Genomic DNA, 14,658 nt, shown 5'->3' on the forward strand with positions numbered 1-14,658 from the left:
GCTACAATCCTTATAAAAGTCACCTGAAAAAGAGAGGATTATCCCCAAAAATCTCACAGAAATGCACACTATCTATAAGAAAGAGTATGTGTAAAAAAACATATACAAAATCTACATCCTGGGGCGCTAACATAAGCTATATAAGTGTAGTAGCTGAAAACCAAATGAATATATAAGATGTATACTAAGGCACAATTCAATTGTAATTGAATCTAGTTATAAACGAAATTCATTTAATAATTCATATAACAAAAACAAATCAAGTTAAAAATATTAGGTGAAATACAGAGCATAGAATAACTTGCAGTTCATAAAATACAGATCAAATGCATAAAACACCGATGTCACAATAAGATAGCTGCTACATATAAAGGGTAGCTTATGAGTCCAGTTTAAAGATGCTTTTCTTAGATATAGCAAATAGCAATATGAGAACCCTCTACAGAAGGATGTATATAAATATGATTTGGATTCCTCAGTTGGAAGTTACGATCATAAAGACTTCCAAACAGCCAAGGATCCTGCAGTGAGACAGGAGATCCTTTAAATACAGGTCCAGCAGTCCATTCTTTAAACAAAGACTACATCAACAGCACTCAAAGAGTAAGTTGTAGTGTATTCATTTTAACACTATTATTGCAACACACACTATGTTGGTTTAAATCAAATAGGAATTGACAGTACAATATAATGCTGAGGGATTTGTGCTAATTTAAAAGATAACTTTTAATAACAAAAAACACACAGTTTTAAAACAGGAAAGTGTAAATAAAATCCCACTTCGGCTCTTTAAATAGATGTATTAAACATAATGACGTAGAGAGCAACATGAGTATTTGAGGTTTGTGCTTCAAGGCAAGAATGATATAATGTATTCGGTTTATTAGATACTTTGTAATCATACAACTGAGACAGAAGCCGTTATTTGTGCAGTTAGACATACATACTAATCAGAACCTCATGTTATATGTATCTATTGTCATCTGCATAGGTAGTAATGGAAATCTTTAGGTTCATTATTCTTATATTTATATCAGACTTAGATCAACTATTCTTAATTTTAACTTTAGTATTAATTGATTCAAGGTCATTCAATATGGGTTATTTAATATTGAATGCAAGTCCTTTTAACCTTTTAATGCCGTTATGCCATTCTATTCCGTTATAATTACACTGGGCTTTAATGCTGTTATGACGGCTGTCCTGAAGCCTTCTGTGCTTTCAGGATTTGATCGCGGTCTGGAGGGCGTTTCTAGGGTTGTAGGGACGCCCCCCAGACGCGATCCAATAATTGAAATCTCGCGATCTTGTGCACGATCGCGTGGTTACAATTTGTCTACATCGGAACAGTTGTTCCGATGTAGACACTTTAACCCTGTCGCAAAAGGGTTAAGATTAACCTCCTTATAAAATATTCCAATGCTTGTTAGCAAAATATTCCAATGCTTGTTAGTAACCCAGTTAATATCCTGTTAGCGATCTCTTTAGAATTAGTGTAATATGTCTCTGTCCCCCTTCTAAATTTTAATTATCAAATATTATCTTTCAACTATTACCATTATAATTATTACCATTATAAAGACTATTAGCTTCATATTTTAAAAATGATAATTTTTTTTGGATACATTTTTTGATCCATTTCTCATTTTTTAGATCAATTTTTCACATATTATAATTTTTCACAATCCTTTTCATACATAATTAATTCCTATTTGCTGTTTAAAGTTTGTAAAGTGCACCTTATAGTTGTGTTATCAATTGTATTATAATTGAAATGTTTGTAATGTTGTCTAATTGAAACTACACATGTCTGAGAATAGGGCGCCTATGCCTTTAAGTATGCGCTATAAAGCGCCCACAGCACTGATGCAGTCATAGAGCTTGACAAAGGCGATCTGCCGAAACACGTTGCTCAGAGTTGTGGCCCTCCAGGCCTTTCCGTTGACTGTAAAAAGACTCTCACTAATGCGGTAACTTCAAACTGGTCGAGTACCCGCAGCCGAGCAAGTCCAAAAGTGACAGGAAAGTAAGCCACATTGAGAAGCACCGCTGACCACAGGAGTAAGCACTGTTCAAGGAAGATATACACATAGACGGTGTAAGAACCTTATAGCACCTGTTGTGTATTACTCTTTCATACTTGTGATTAGGATCTCCTGTCTCACTGCAGGATCCTTGGCCGTTTGGAAGTCTTTATGATCGTAACTTCCAACTGAGAAATCCGGATCATATTTATATACCTCCTTCTGTAAAGGGTTCTCATATTGCTATTTGCTATATCTAAGAAAAGCATCTTTAAACTGGACTCATAAGCTGTCCTTTATATCTAGCAGCTATCTTATTGTGACATTTGTGTTTTATGCATTTGTTCTGTATTATTATATGAATTGTTAAATGAATTTAGTTTATATCTAGATTCAATTACAATTGAATTGTGCCATTTCAACTTTTATGTGCCTTAGTATACATCTTATATATTAATTTGGTTTTCAGCTACTACACTTATATAGCTTATTTTAGCGCCCCGGTATGTAGATTTTGTATATGTTTTTTACACATACTCTTTCTTATAGATAGTGTGCAAAGTCTTTTTATATACATACTTTCTAGGGAACAAGATCCTACTGAGCATGTGCACAAGCTCACAGGGTATATGAATACTAGTTTGTGATTGGCTGATGTCTGTCACATGATAAAAGGGGCCAGAAAATGGGGTAAAAATACATTTGTCAAAAAAAAAAAATCTACTGCTTATTTAAATATCAGAGTAGGTGTTAAATTGTCTTTTTTTATTATGCACTTGTTAATTATGCAATTCTACTGAATTGAGTGGTCCTTTAAATATTGTATATAAATGAATATGTATTTTTTGTTTTGTTTTTTTTTAATTGTAAATATATATATATATATATATATATATATATATTAATGTATATTTATGTTACAAAAGGCATTAACATTACAATTCTATTATTACATAACAGGCATGCAGTTATGTAATACTATAACAATAATGCAACTGTTTTATAACATAAATCTCTATTTTAAAAATATATTTTTATTTAAAATAATAAATGCATCAAGCAAGCATATCTATATTTTAATTTATATCCAATACTTAAGCTAATATGTATTACACATGATCATGCATTTTATTTCAAACATTGTAGATATAACGTAGTCTGGCCTTACATTAATATTCAATATTTAAAATGGAATGCATTTTTATGTATATTGCATATTGTTTTAAGTATTGCATATAAATTAAAATGTATTTATGTTGGGTTTATTAGTGATAACAGATATATATATATATATTAATATATATTTATGCAATATTATTCAGTAGCATTAAATAATATTTTACATACCAGGCATGCAGTTATGTAGAACTATAATTGTAATTATACTGTCTTTAAAAAAAAATAATAAACACAAGAAGCAACAATAATTACATTTTAATTTATATGCAAATGTTTAAATAATATGCATTCTACATAACAATGCGTCATTTTAAATATTGAATATTTATGTGTAGGGCCTTAGCTTCTAAAGTTAGTATTAAGTCATGACAGTTTATGGGTCAATGTTTAAATGATATGCATAGTCATGTACAATGCATATTGCTTAAAGTATTGTATATATCTATAGAGTAAAAGGTATTTAATGTTGCTTTCTATTATTATAAACAAATATTTTCAAATATATAATTATGTTTGAAATAATAAACACAGCAAGCTACAATAAATCCCATTTAAGATATCTACAATACTTTAAATAATTTACATTGTACATGAAAATGCATATTTTGTCAAGATGACGTGGTAAACACCGGAGGGCCAGCATAACCTCGAAAGCCTAGCCGGGCTTCTGGAGTTTCTTTAAAGGGGTGTCGTTCCAGCAGGGTGCAAGGGATTAAGTCGCATTTTTAGTATGTTGTCTGTAATTTGTTGAGGCACCTGGGGATACAACTTGTTTGGGGTGCTTCCTTCTGGGAGGAATGGGGACACTTCAATTCCGGTCCCCCATTCCTTGGAGTAGCACATGGGCAAAATATAAACAAAGTTTTGGCATACCCGGAGCATTGAATTAAAAAGGAAATGTTTATTGGTCACATTAAAAACATAGTAAGTGAGCCAGAACACATCTAATGCATTTTGGTTGTTGCCTTAATTATAGTTATAGTGGCACATGGGCAGCAAGGCATAGCTTCAGGCAACATTTTTTTTCACCTACTATTTTAGCCATATGTGCCATAGGTTTGCCCCACCTGTAATATGCTATAGGATTTCTAAAACTCTCTCAAACACATCTCACGCTGTAAAAAGCTCTCAGGGTATGCTAAGAGCTATGGAATCTCTATAACCTTAAATAAGCTGTATAGTCTCTCACACACGTCCTACACTGTTGGAACATTTCAGCCATGTGTTACTTTGTAGAGCCTCCTGGCATAATCCATTGCCAAAAGAATACCTTGGTCATTTGAGTGACAGATGAAGTCATTACTGTATTGAGATGCAAGGCTGTGAGAGAGGGAGAGGCACACCTGAAGTGCAATAGGCAGGCACTTGTGCTCCCACACCGCAAATAAAAATTGTAGCTATTGACTGTTAAAGGGACCCAGGTGCCAGGGAGCCATAAGGGCCTTAAAATTAGGACCTGGCATTCTAGTTTAGAGTCTCCCCCAACAGCCGCACATAGAATTTAGCATGGTGCAGCTGAATCCTTTCTAGGCCTCGCACATGTGAAAGAACATAAATTATGCTTACCTGATAATTTCCTTCTCTTCTGATGGAAAGAGTCCACAGCTGCATTCATTACTTTTGGGAAATAAGAACCTGGCCACCAGGAGGAGGCAAAGACACCCCAGCCAAAGGCTTAAATACTCCTCCCACTCCCCTCATCCCCCAGCCATTCTGCCGAGGAACAAGGAACAGCAGAAAAAATAGAGTGAAAGGTGCCAGAAGAATAATAAGGACGCCAACACATAAAATTACGGATGGGGAGCTGTGGACTCTTTCCATCAGAAGAAAAGGAAATTATCAGGTAAGCATAATTTATGTTTTTCTTCTTAAATGGAAAGAGTCCACAGCTGCATTCATTAATTTTGGGAAAACAATACCCAAGCTAAAGAGGACACTGAATGCCAAGACAGGAGTGTACAATAGGCGGCCCATACAGAGGGCACCAGGCTGAGAAATTTTTAGAGAAAAAGCCCCAAAGACACTGACTTGCAGTCAGTCCAGAAGCCAAACTAGAGACTCGACTGAGCCAACAGTCCTCCAGGAGACACAGTCGCCCAACAGACAGCCCCCCACCACTCATCCCCCACAAATGAAGGAGACACCAGCCGAAACCCCCAAGCGGACAAGGCAAAGGAGAACCAAGGAAACTGAAAGGTCCCCTAAAACCAAAGAGAACACCACAAAGAGTGAGCCCAGCTCACATAGACCCAAAAGGGCTCAAACAGGGGAAGGAGGCCACGCCTATACCAAGCAAAACCCGGGATAAGACTGGGCACAGAGACAGAAAAGACGTCTTTCCAACATCCTGCAAGCACGGAATGCAACTGAAGAGGCAAAGTCTTCCCAGTGTCTGACCATAGAATACCAAAGCATTCTTGCGAGGAGAAAGAAGCAGTCAAGCAAGAAACATACCGCAAAAGCAACCCCCAGACTTAGGGCACGCTCCAGGTAACTTAAGTAGCCAGACCTACACACAGGTCCCTAAAAAGGGGAACACAAAACCTCAACAGAGGCCCCCCGAGAAGGGGAGTATACTCTCAGAACCCTAAGGAAGAGTAAACCCTCTTCTGAAATCAATGGATCAAGTTGAAAGGAAAATCTATACCCTAGTAGACTGAGCTAACAGGATAGACTCAACAAGGCTCACACATCCAGGGGAGACTGCGACCTGAACGCAGCGTCTTAGACCGCTCGACCATCATGACCTGCAGACCCACACCAAGCTGGACCAACCCAGCCTCAGGGATTCAAGACAGGGGGACAAAAGAATCCTGAAACAGGTACAGGAATGAGCGTAAGGATAGCACAGCCATCCCCACAGAGTACAAGTACAACCCGACTCTGAAAACAGACAACAAGGCCATAGACCCAAGGATCTATCAAAATAAAGGCCCAATAAGTCTGACTTGGAGCCAGCAAGACCCTAAGAGGGGACCAATCCCACCTTTCCGCCTCCCATCCAGGAGCCCCAAGCAAGGACTCTATCTCCATAGGGAGGAGGATATCCCCTAAAGGAAAGGGATGATGCCGGAAGGGCAACAACTGTCCTCAAGGCCCAAAATCACCGGCTAATGGGAAGAGAAATTCCCAACACAGATGTCCTAGAAAAGGACCCCCCTACAAGTAGCTTGCCAAGCAGAGGTAAAGCCAACCGCTCAACTGCAGTAAGGGGCGTTAAGCCCTCCAACCCTCCACCACATGGGGGGAGGAAAACTCTAAGTTCTGATGAAATCAGATGTCAAAGTGACGCAGCAGAAAAACTCCCCTGCATGGCCATCTATGACTAAATGCTATAAGGACTGAAACAATCCTTCCCGCCTCACGGACCCACAGGTCCTCTCGAATGCTTAGTTGAACATGAAAAACAAATGAAAACCTGAGCACTCTGCGCTTCTACCGAACCAGCCGAGCAGAACAGCGCCACGTGTCTGAACAGCCGCAAGACCGAACGAACCCGACAGAGCCAGCCTGCACCTAGGGTCCTAACCGGCAAGCTGCATAAATTCTCCCTCATAGGGGAAAAAAACAGAAAACAGACATTTTTAACATAGGACTAACATGTCCAAAACAACTTCCGAAGAAGTAATAAAGAGAATCAATCCCAGAAGGTTCCCGAAGGAAACAAAAACAAATAAAAGAGATCCCATCCGGATCTAAATAAAATATAAGGCAACCCGGAGGTTAACGCCCAGAAAGACACAGGCCTACCCGCAGGACCAGCCAAACTGAGCCCTATCTGTCAGAAACTGGGAAAGATCTCAAACAAATGACAATCAGGAGATTACTTCATCCCCACATGTCTAATGAGGTGAACCATTCGAAGTAGCAGACTGAAAATCCTTGTATCTGGTAACGATAGGATCATTCAATAACTGAAAAACAAGCATAACATGGGACAGTTACACCCGCGGGGAACTGTAGAGGCCCTCATCAAGGCGGAAGACCCGGGACAATAGGGCACAAGCACATTCTCAAAGAAACGTCTGGACTTTGCAGACGAACAGTTGCCAACATTATGTGGAAGCGAAAACGTGCTGCAACCTCCAGGGGGAACACGCCACCCTGCATGGAGGAATCAGAAACTGTGTTACCCGCATGTGTAGAAGTATGAATTGGTAGGGAAATCGCCTCTTGGAGGACAGGGCCCCCAGAGGCAGATGGCTCAGCAGTCCCTTGATTCCCCAAGACCGAGGAACCAGGCGCTCTGAAATGGCATACGGAACAAAACTGTTGACATGTGTCAATGAGGCCAATCCAGATTCGTCACCGGACACGAAATCTGAAATCAAAATAGTCACGGTATCAGAATCCTCCATAACTGAATCTGAAACGAGCACAGTCTCAGCATCAGAATGCTCCATAACTGGATAGAGGAAATATCAATATGGACTAAAGTATGAAAACAAAAACGGCACCTGACACCCACAATGGCTGGGGCACTCACCACCTCCTATGACCAGACCCCTGCGGACTAGAATATCTCATTCGCCACACGGTCAAGAATGCGGAACAGAACGTAACCACGCCCAAACATAAGGTGAACTGAATAGTCCAAAAAAAGCGTGTCCAACCAAAAGGCCATTTCACTTCCAAAGGCCTCAAAGTTCCAACCATGAGCCCATAAACATCACACATCAGCAGGTTGAATCACATAACAAACATGATTATAATCCCCCTGTTCAATAACCCCCCTCAGGAGATATTAACCCTCGATTCCAAGATACTAACAGAGATTCACTGAGACCCTTATGTCATATAGTTAGACCCACAAAGTTGTGTAACCTCTCGGGAAAACACTCACATTACAGTACATTGACGATAAAGTAAAATGAAACGATCTTACCGGAATCTACGCCGTGGAACAGGAACATGAATCACGACCTTTCAAGTGTTTCACGAATAGTGGCATCGCCTCCGCCATGGACTTAAGAGAAGAAAGCAGGCAGCGGAGCTAAGTTCGACAATGCCGATTGCTTGAGGAGCTGTTTATATGAGTCGAGATGGTTTCGCAGAAAGGATCTCCCTGCATCTCCGGACTCTAACTTTCATCCAACCCTCACTGAGAGACTGACAGGACTACTTAAAACTCCTGTCCCATGCCGAAGAGTACTACCCTCCATAAGAGACAAAAAGCAAAAATTTAAAAATTCTGACACGTCTCTGCCAACCTCCTGGGACGAAAGGCAAAGAATCACTGGGGGATGAGGAGAGTGGGAGGAGTATTTAAGCCTTTGGCTGGGGTGTCTTTGCCTCCTCCTGGTGGCCAGGTTCTTATTTCCCAAAAGTAATGAATGCAGCTGTGGACTCTTTCCATTTAAGAAGAAAAATAATGTATCTTTCCAATTAAGAAGAAAAATAATCTTTGGCAAAGTCCTCCTCTTTTTACCAATGGGGGTGGGAGGGAGTTACTGATACTTGATTTCACATACAACGCTGGACAGAGCTGTCAGTAACATGGTGGATAATTTGGGGGTCAAGTGGATACAAGTGCACAAGCAGATATATCTTTACCACACCCACTTGGAGATTAATTTACAATAGTATCCCCGTTTGCATAGCCTTTCTATAGAGCATACAAGCATATTAATATATTCAGTATAGGTGGCAGTTTCAACAGGAAGCTCTTTCAAATGACAAACATTAATGTAAAGGAGCTGTTTGCAAATAATTTAATACACTCCAGTAGGTAAAATGTATTATTGCAAACACATTAGAGGGGAAAATATTTTACAGTACAACGTGCCTTTAAGTCAACGCACTTTAATCTATTTCACAGGCTGGCCTAATACGTATCATATTGTTCCCAAAGTTTTTATTTTACGTTCATTTCCTCTGCACCCCAAATAAGCACACAAATAAATCATTTGTATCATAGATGATTCAGCTCCTATTACGGAAAATGTAAACAGTTCTTAAAAAATGGGCTTGGTATCCTGAATAAACTTCACTCTGATGTTCCTGGTCATGAAAGGGTTTCTATCAGTAAGAATAATTTTCTGCCAGGAGACGGCTGAGAGCTTCACTGCTTTACTGACAAATTGTACAAGACAGCTCATTTTACAAGTCAGGTAACAGAATGGCGCCCAACCGGCAGAACGTGGGCAAGGAGCTGACATCACAACCAAAGATGCTCTCATTCTGCCTCCTCCTTCGCTTGCACACCTCACGTTGACATTCTTTCCTTTAGCTGCACCTCCTGTTTTGTGTCCCTCAGATAAAGTAATTTATCTAATTAGGAAACGTTCAGAGCAGCTTTCAAAGGCAAGAGCCACAGGGATACACAGGCTGCTTAAAAACTAAGATCCTTTTGCTGTGCCCCCCATGCATGCCGTTAATTGAATGCGAGGAGGGGGAGAGAGCATTGAAATCAGAAAATAAAATGAGAACCCAATGTGTGTTATTTTGTCTTGCACAAAAAGCAGGGACAATAAGCAGCATATTCAAGAACCAAGGAGAACATTTAAATCCAAAAGAGACATAGGAACAAGAAGAAACGAGAGAAACTTGTGTCCCCAGCCGTGCAGATCTCACACACATTAACTCAGTGCTTTAAAATTCAGAACCTTTTAATGAAAAGGAGAGAAAGTTTAAATTAAAAGGATTTTATGTGTTTGAAGTAAATGACAAAAAAAAAAAATAGAGAAAAAAAAATCTTAAAAGTGTGTAACTACGAGCAATGATCTGTTTGGGGGGGGGGGTTCGCTGTCTGAATGGGGTGGGGGGGGAAGCTTAGAAAAGTTTTATTACAAAGGAACATCAGAAGCATTTATCATTTTTCTCGCATTGCCAAGTCTCTGATAATTCCTCATTTCCTTTTTGTCATATTCTTGATGAGTTTTTCCGCTGTTGATGTTAACCATTTGGTGTTCTTAAACAAATGGTTATCAAGAGGTTAAGAGAAGACTGGGAAAGTCTAGAAAAGCACAGTGCTTCATACCCCTTGCACCCTCCCAGATACCTCTAATGTTTCTTGCTACGAATGGTCCCCCCGTTATTCCAGCATAAATCCCGCTTGGCGCTACACCCATAGTGCTTTACTACCGTCTGCTTTTGTTGCACTGCGATCCTTCCTAAACATTTGCGGTTAATAAGAAAGGGTAGGACCATGCAAGCTGGTAAATTAGAAGAACATATTAGATATAGTTTTTGCCCCAGAGTGTGGATAGTGACACATTACTTCATCAAATAATAGAATATTTTAATAATAACAATTCCCAAAGGGCTTAAACCTCCTGCTCTTGGGTTTCCCTATCCTGCACAGCTAGCAATCTAAAGAGCAGTTGTAATAAAGCTGCTATCTGTTCCCCACAGCACCCCTGGAGAAGCAGGGCTTTGGATTCCTCCCCAGCCCCCAATGCAGCACCCCTGGGTCACATCTGTAGCATTAACAGTAAGAACAAGCTTACTTTTCCTTTTTAAGGTTCCTGATCTAGATGAAAACACACAGACGTCTTCTGGGGCTCTCTGCAGACTGTATTGTTCCTTGGTGACAATGCTCACAAATAGCGTCTCCCATCTTCAAACCACCCCCCAACACACGGCTGGCTTTTTTTGGCTACACAGATTCTTGTTATTATTTCTTGCGCCTCTGAAGATGGCTCTCTTCTTTCTCCCTCTGTTCCGTTTCTCCCGTCACTCGGCAGATTGTTTCCCTTTCTTGTGCATTTCTCTTGGAAGGAGCTTAAAGGCTCGTCCCCGAATGTCACTTCAATGGGGTTACGGCTGTGTCCCTACCTCTGCTGTCTGTAGCACCTGAAATCCCTGCAAATCCGCGGCTCTGGAAGCATGGAAACCAAGCAAATTGCTGCTAAATGCTACCGCCTGACATTAACCCCTTTGTTGCAGAAGATGTGCTGGGATCTTCAATAAGATTATATAGGCAGCATAGAAAGAGCAGAAAAAAAGATCTATCTGAGAGATAGTAATATTAATACACAGTACTTTAATTGAGAACAATAGCAACACCAGTTAGAAGACTTCATATTTATTTATATTTTCATATTATTATTTTTTTGCACTGAAATTGAAGTCTTTTACTACTATTTAATACTAAATGGTAAAATGTATGAAGAATAAAAAGGTGCTGTTGAATTTGGGAGATACACTGTGTGCTTAAAATAGTATGTAAAACACATTTAAATGAAAGCGGGATGCACCCAGTGCAAGACACTATGAGTGCTATAAGGAGTGACAGGTGGGAATGGGGGAAGCAAAATATATTGCTGAGAAAATGGGATATAGTCTAGGTCCTGGGAAGAAGGCACTAGAGTATGTGCCCTAAAGAATATGTGACTTATACAAGTCTTAGGGAGTGTGGGATACAGGGTGTCGGTGCTAGGAATTATGGGATTCCCGTTATGTCATAGGTTGCGGGGGACACATAGTGTGTTATAGAGAGTAGGGGGGACACATTAAGATACTGCTGGGAGATGAGGATACAAGGAGTGCTGCAGGTAGTTGGGGAGTACTGTTTGCTACACTGTAGCAATAAGATTACCACAGCTTTGGGAAACTAGAGCCGCGAGGGAAGGTAACCAGAACTTAGGGAGTAAAAACTTCAAATAAGAGGATACTATTATGTATTTTTCTATTTTAAGTGAAGGACCAATTAACTCCTTAACCCCTTGGCGACCAAGGATGTGTCAGGCACGTCCTACAAAAAATACAGTATAGGACCATGGAAGTGCCTGACACGTCCTCTAGGGTTTAAAGCGGTGGAAGCAATCGTGATCGCTTCCAGACGCTTAAGGTATTGCAGTGTTGCTTTGATATTGAGGCATCACTGTAATACAATTTTTTTACCCACTGATGCAGAGAGAGCCACTCTGTGGCCCTCTCTGCATAGGCCAGCGATGGTGCTGATCGGAGGTGGGTGGGAGCCATAGCAGGGAGGCGGGTGGGCGGCCTATTGCTGGTCTGTTCCTGTGTCTTGTGCGGGAGCGCGAGAGGGGTCGGGCGCGTGCGTGTAAGTGCATACGTGCACGCTACATTTATACTCAATGTAATGTATGTGAAGGAGGGAGAGGGAGGGGGGAATAAATGTTGAAAGGGAAAGGGATCTGGGAGGGGGTATGGAATTGAGGGGGGGCAGATACACTACGGAAAAATGATTACTAGATATCAAAAAAAAAAAAAATCATTTGTTTCAGCAAACTGGGTACTGGCAGACAGCTGCCAGTACCTAGTTTGCAGACAGCTGCCAGTACCCAACATGGCGGCTTATAGGTAGAGGGGGGAGGGTTAGAGAGCTGTTTAGGGGGGTCAGGGAGGTTAGGGGCTAAGAAGGGATCCAACATTATTGCAGAATAAATATAAAAAAATAAAATGCCTTTTATTTTAGTACTGGCAGACTTTCTGCCAGTACTTAAAGGGACACTAAACCCAACATTTTTCTTTCATGATACAGATAGAGAATACAATCTTAAACAATATTCCAATTTACTTCTATTATCTAATTTGTTTCATTTTTTTAGATATCCTTTGTTAAAGAAATAGCAATGTACATGGGTGAGCCAATCACACGAGGCATTTATGCGCAGCCACCAATCAGCAGCTACTGAGCCTATCTAGATATGCTTTTCAGCCAAGAATATCAAGAAAATGAAACAAATTAGATAATAGAAGTAAATTAGGTTTTTTCAAATTGCATTCTTCTAAATTATGAAAGAAAAAATGTGGGTTTCATGTCCTTATAAGATGGCAGTGACAATTGTAATGTGGGGGAGAGAAGAGAGCTTTTTGAGAGGGGTCAGGGAGGGATAAGGGGGTGGGATGTGTGAGGCTGATCTATACACTAAAGCTAAAATTAACCCTACAAGCTACCTAATTAACCCCTTCACTTCGGGGCATAATACAAGTGTGGTGCGCAGCAGCATTTAGCGGCCTTCTAATTACCAAAAAGCAATGCCAAAGCCATATATGCCTGCTTTTTCTGAACAAAGGGGATCCCAGAGAAGCATTTACAACCATTTATGCCATAATTTCACAAGTTGTTTGTAAATAATTTCAGTGAAAAACCTAAAGTTAGTGAAAAAGTTAACAATTTTTTTATTTTATCGCATTTGGCGGTGTAATGGTGGTATTAAATATACCACAATGGGCCTAGATCAATACTTTGGGTTGTCTACTACACTATAGCTGAAATTTACCCTACAAGTTCCCTAATTAACCCCTTTACTGCTGGGCATAATACAAGTGTGGTGCGCAGCTGCATTTAGCGGCCTTCTAATTACCAAAAAGCAACGCCAGAGCCATATATGTCTGCTATTTCTGAACAAAGGGGATCCCAGAGAAGCATTTACAACCAATTATGCCATAATTGCACAAGCTGTTTGTAAATAATTTCAGTGAGAAACCTAAAGTTTGTGAAAAAGTTTGTGAAAAAGTGAACAATTTTTTTTATTTGATCGCATTTTGGGGGTGAAATGGTGGCATGAAATATACCAAAATGGGCCTAGATCAATACTTTGGGTTGTCGACTAAAAAAATACATGTGAAGGGTTATTCAGGGATTCCTGACAGATATCAGTCTTACAATGTAAGTATTGCTAATTTTGGGAAAAAAAAAAAAACACATAAATTATGCTTACCTGATAATTTCATTTCCATCTGTGGGAGGAGAGTCCACTGCTTCATTCATTACTTGTGGGAATTAAGAACCTGGCCACCAGGAGGAGGCAAAGACACCACAGCCAAAGGCTTAAATACCTCCCCAACTCCCCTCATCCCCCAGTCATTCTGCCAAGGGAACAAGGAACAGTAGGAGAAATATCAAGGTATAAATGGTGCCAGAAGAATAAAATTAAATTTAGGTCGCCCACCGGCGAAACGGGCGGTGGCAGTGGACTCTCCTCCCACAGATGGAAATTAAATTATCAGGTAAGCATAATTTATGTTTTCCATCTTAATGGGAGGAGAGTCCACTGCTTCATTCATTACTTGTGGGAACAAATACTCAAGCGCTAGAGGACACAATGAAAAAAGTGGGAGGGCAAAGGAGGCGGACCATAAACTGAGGGCACCACAGCCTGCAGAACCTTTTTCCCAAAAGCTGCTTAACCCGAAGCAAAAACGTCAAATTTATAAAATTTTGTAAAAGTATGTAAGGAAGACCAAGTGGCCACCTTACAAATCTGCTCCATAGAAGCCTCATTCTTAAAGGCCCAAGAAGAGGTCACAGCTCTAGTCGAGTGAGAAACCTAAAGTTTGTGAATAAGTTTGTGAAAAAGTGAACAATTTTTTTTATTTGATCGCATTTTGGGGGTGAAATGGTGGCATGAAATATACCAAAATGGGCCTAGATCAATACTTTGGGTTGTCGACTAAAAAAATACATGTGAAGGGTTATTCAGGGATTCCTGACAGATATCAGTCTTACAATGTAAGTATTGCTAATTTTGGAAAAAAAAAAAAA

General features: G+C 40.0%; 1 protein-coding gene across 1 annotated transcript in view; it reads right to left on the reverse strand.

The window, feature by feature from the left end:
- LOC128659928 (arf-GAP with GTPase, ANK repeat and PH domain-containing protein 1) overlaps positions 1-14,658 on the reverse strand; it is a 254,122-nt gene that overhangs the window by 143,691 nt on the left and 95,773 nt on the right. The window lies entirely within an intron of this gene.

The sequence above is a fragment of the Bombina bombina genome, chromosome 1, assembly GCF_027579735.1.
Source record: "Bombina bombina isolate aBomBom1 chromosome 1, aBomBom1.pri, whole genome shotgun sequence".
Lineage (NCBI taxonomy): Eukaryota > Metazoa > Chordata > Amphibia > Anura > Bombinatoridae > Bombina > Bombina bombina.